Genomic DNA, 5,000 nt, shown 5'->3' on the forward strand with positions numbered 1-5,000 from the left:
CGACGAATGGGTACAAAAATATACATTAGCAGAGCTGTTGGAGTTATCGAAGATAATATTCTGAGAAAATGAAACATTTTTTCGTCGGTCGTGCGACGCCCGCACGGGGCGTCCACCGACCGAGGATTTCTCGTTTCCCCGTTAGACCCTACGAGACGAGTTTCGCTACGTCTCCCGACGACGTTCGTTCCCTCGATGGCGTGCGTCGAGGAAAATGCGCAGCTACGTGCCCAGGTACCTTGAAATTGGGCGAAATATTTCGTCGGTCGTGCGACGCCCGCACCGGGCGTCCACCGACCGAGAGATTTTACGTAGCTCGCTCATGCTTGCGTTGACGATATCTAAAGGAAATTATGGTTCTTCGTCGTCGGAGATAGGGACAGTGGGAATTTCGTTAATCCAAATGTTACGCACACGTGGACGATCCGGTGGGATTGGACTCAAGATTCGAGCGAGCATCCAAGCCCGCCGTTTACCCGTTCGACCGCAACACGCGTCAAGAGCGACGAGTAAACTCACAAGATACGCAACTTTCGAGATATTCGGACGATCCCAAATTCGCCTTTCTCCCGATAGCCTACGTAGACGAAGCATCGCGGTTTTGTGCCCAGAGACTCTGTAATTGTGCTGACTTTTTTTCGTCGGTCGTGCGACGCCCGCACGGGGCGTCCACCGACCGAGGATTTCTCGTTTCCCCGTTAGACCCTACGTGACGAGTTTCGCTACGTCTCCCGACGACGTTCGTTCCCTCGATGGCGTGCGTCGAGGAAAATGCGCAGCTACGTGCCCAGGTACCTTGAAATTGGGCGAAATTTTTCGTCGGTCGTGCGACGCCCGCACCGGGCGTCCACCGACCGAGAGATTTTACGTAGCTCGCTCATGCTTGCGTTGACGATATCTAAAGGAAATTATGGTTCTTCGTCGTAGGAGATAGGGACAGTGGGAATTTCGTTAATCCAAATGTTACGCACACGTGGACGATCCGGTGGGATTGGACTCAAGATTCGAGCGAGCATCCAAGCCCGCCGTTTACCCGTTCGACCGCAACACGCGTCAAGAGCGACGAGTAAACTCACAAGATACGCAACTTTCGAGATATTCGGACGATCCCAAATTCGCCTTTCTCCCGATAGCCTACGTAGACGAAGCATCGCGGTTTTGTGCCCAGAGACTCTGTAATTGTGCTGACTTTTTTTCGTCGGTCGTGCGACGCCCGCACCGGGCGTCCACCGACCGAGGATTTCTCGTTTCCCCGTTAGACCCTACGTGACGAGTTTCGCTACGTCTCCCGACGACGTTCGTTCCCTCGATGGCGTGCGTCGAGGAAAATGCGCAGCTACGTGCCCAGGTACCTTGAAATTGGGCGAAATATTTCGTCGGTCGTGCGACGCCCGCACCGGGCGTCCACCGACCGAGAGATTTTACGTAGCTCGCTCATGCTTGCGTTGACGATATCTAAAGGAAATTATGGTTCTTCGTCGTCGGAGATAGGGACAGTGGGAATTTCGTTAAACCAAATGTTACGCACACGTGGACGATCCGGTGGGATTGGACTCAAGATTCGAGCGAGCATCCAAGCCCGCCGTTTACCCGTTCGACCGCAACACGCGTCAAGAGCGACGAGTAAACTCACAAGATACGCAACTTTCGAGATATTCGGACGATCCCAAATTCGCCTTTCTCCCGATAGCCTACGTAGACGAAGCATCGCGGTTTTGTGCCCAGAGACTCTGTAATTGTGCTGACTTTTTTTCGTCGGTCGTGCGACGCCCGCACCGGGCGTCCACCGACCGAGGATTTCTCGTTTCCCCGTTAGACCCTACGTGACGAGTTTCGCTACGTCTCCCGACGACGTTCGTTCCCTCGATGGCGTGCGTCGAGGAAAATGCGCAGCTACGTGCCCAGGTACCTTGAAATTGGGCGAAATTTTTCGTCGGTCGTGCGACGCCCGCACCGGGCGTCCACCGACCGAGAGATTTTACGTAGCTCGCTCATGCTTGCGTTGACGATATCTAAAGGAAATTATGGTTCTTCGTCGTCGGAGATAGGGACAGTGGGAATTTCGTTAAACCAAATGTTACGCACACGTGGACGATCCGGTGGGATTGGACTCAAGATTCGAGCGAGCATCCAAGCCCGCCGTTTACCCGTTCGACCGCAACACGCGTCAAGAGCGACGAGTAAACTCACAAGATACGCAACTTTCGAGATATTCGGACGATCCCAAATTCGCCTTTCTCCCGATAGCCTACGTAGACGAAGCATCGCGGTTTTGTGCCCAGAGACTCTGTAATTGTGCTGACTTTTTTTCGTCGGTCGTGCGACGCCCGCACCGGGCGTCCACCGACCGAGGATTTCTCGTTTCCCCGTTAGACCCTACGTGACGAGTTTCGCTACGTCTCCCGACGACGTTCGTTCCCTCGATGGCGTGCGTCGAGGAAAATGCGCAGCTACGTGCCCAGGTACCTTGAAATTGGGCGAAATATTTCGTCGGTCGTGCGACGCCCGCACCGGGCGTCCACCGACCGAGAGATTTTACGTAGCTCGCTCATGCTTGCGTTGACGATATCTAAAGGAAATTATGGTTCTTCGTCGTCGGAGATAGGGACAGTGGGAATTTCGTTAAACCAAATGTTACGCACACGTGGACGATCCGGTGGGATTGGACTCAAGATTCGAGCGAGCATCCAAGCCCGCCGTTTACCCGTTCGACCGCAACACGCGTCAAGAGCGACGAGTAAACTCACAAGATACGCAACTTTCGAGATATTCGGACGATCCCAAATTCGCCTTTCTCCCGATAGCCTACGTAGACGAAGCATCGCGGTTTTGTGCCCAGAGACTCTGTAATTGTGCTGACTTTTTTTCGTCGGTCGTGCGACGCCCGCACCGGGCGTCCACCGACCGAGGATTTCTCGTTTCCCCGTTAGACCCTACGTGACGAGTTTCGCTACGTCTCCCGACGACGTTCGTTCCCTCGATGGCGTGCGTCGAGGAAAATGCGCAGCTACGTGCCCAGGTACCTTGAAATTGGGCGAAATATTTCGTCGGTCGTGCGACGCCCGCACCGGGCGTCCACCGACCGAGAGATTTTACGTAGCTCGCTCATGCTTGCGTTGACGATATCTAAAGGAAATTATGGTTCTTCGTCGTCGGAGATAGGGACAGTGGGAATTTCGTTAAACCAAATGTTACGCACACGTGGACGATCCGGTGGGATTGGACTCAAGATTCGAGCGAGCATCCAAGCCCGCCGTTTACCCGTTCGACCGCAACACGCGTCAAGAGCGACGAGTAAACTCACAAGATACGCAACTTTCGAGATATTCGGACGATCCCAAATTCGCCTTTCTCCCGATAGCCTACGTAGACGAAGCATCGCGGTTTTGTGCCCAGAGACTCTGTAATTGTGCTGACTTTTTTTCGTCGGTCGTGCGACGCCCGCACCGGGCGTCCACCGACCGAGGATTTCTCGTTTCCCCGTTAGACCCTACGTGACGAGTTTCGCTACGTCTCCCGACGACGTTCGTTCCCTCGATGGCGTGCGTCGAGGAAAATGCGCAGCTACGTGCCCAGGTACCTTGAAATTGGGCGAAATATTTCGTCGGTCGTGCGACGCCCGCACCGGGCGTCCACCGACCGAGAGATTTTACGTAGCTCGCTCATGCTTGCGTTGACGATATCTAAAGGAAATTATGGTTCTTCGTCGTCGGAGATAGGGACAGTGGGAATTTCGTTAATCCAAATGTTACGCACACGTGGACGATCCGGTGGGATTGGACTCAAGATTCGAGCGAGCATCCAAGCCCGCCGTTTACCCGTTCGACCGCAACACGCGTCAAGAGCGACGAGTAAACTCACAAGATACGCAACTTTCGAGATATTCGGACGATCCCAAATTCGCCTTTCTCCCGATAGCCTACGTAGACGAAGCATCGCGGTTTTGTGCCCAGAGACTCTGTAATTGTGCTGACTTTTTTTCGTCGGTCGTGCGACGCCCGCACGGGGCGTCCACCGACCGAGGATTTCTCGTTTCCCCGTTAGACCCTACGTGACGAGTTTCGCTACGTCTCCCGACGACGTTCGTTCCCTCGATGGCGTGCGTCGAGGAAAATGCGCAGCTACGTGCCCAGGTACCTTGAAATTGGGCGAAATTTTTCGTCGGTCGTGCGACGCCCGCACCGGGCGTCCACCGACCGAGAGATTTTACGTAGCTCGCTCATGCTTGCGTTGACGATATCTAAAGGAAATTATGGTTCTTCGTCGTAGGAGATAGGGACATACGTCTACCTGTTGTATTTAACGTGCCGTCTCCGCCTGTCGGCTTACGACACGGCACCCAAGTGCGAGGGGTCCGGATACGCCGTATCAGCGCGCCACACGTGGCTCCCAATTTTCCTTTCGGGGGCTAGCCCGAGCAGACACCTTGGTAAGGCGGGGAGTACTTTCTAGGACCTCCCTACGGCCTAAGGAGGGACCGCTCCCGAGCTGATTTTTAGCGCAACTCACACGCTCGCTACCAACTGCCCCCACGAGGCCAAACCCATCTGACCGGGCAACGACGACCGAAGTCGCCGAAGGGGCTTCCCGGTCCCCATGGTCCCAATCTTGCATGTCATTGGTCAGACACTCGCAGGCCATAGCATGACCTACTTCCACTTTAGGCTCCTAGCCAGCCAGGCGGTGGCAACGCCAGCTCGGGTGCGCGGGAGCGCCAAGCCCGAAAGGACCGGGTCACGAAGACGCCTGGATCCTCCCCTGCGAAACCCGCTTATCAACATACCGTTCACCGACAGATCCTGCAGCTCAGAGTAGGGACGGGCAGACACACCTATCGAGCTGAACAGGACCTCCGCACACCTTCACCTCACTTTCGTGAGGATAGACAAGTCTACTCGTGTTGGTGGAGCTCCCTCCACGACCATGATGCTATGCATCGGACGAGTCACGGTCGAGGGCGCTCAGCGCTAACCCCCTCCCACATATCGACGAATGAACGC

The sequence above is a fragment of the Venturia canescens genome, unplaced genomic scaffold, assembly GCF_019457755.1.
Source record: "Venturia canescens isolate UGA unplaced genomic scaffold, ASM1945775v1 PGA_scaffold_52__1_contigs__length_42724, whole genome shotgun sequence".
Taxonomy (NCBI): domain Eukaryota; kingdom Metazoa; phylum Arthropoda; class Insecta; order Hymenoptera; family Ichneumonidae; genus Venturia; species Venturia canescens.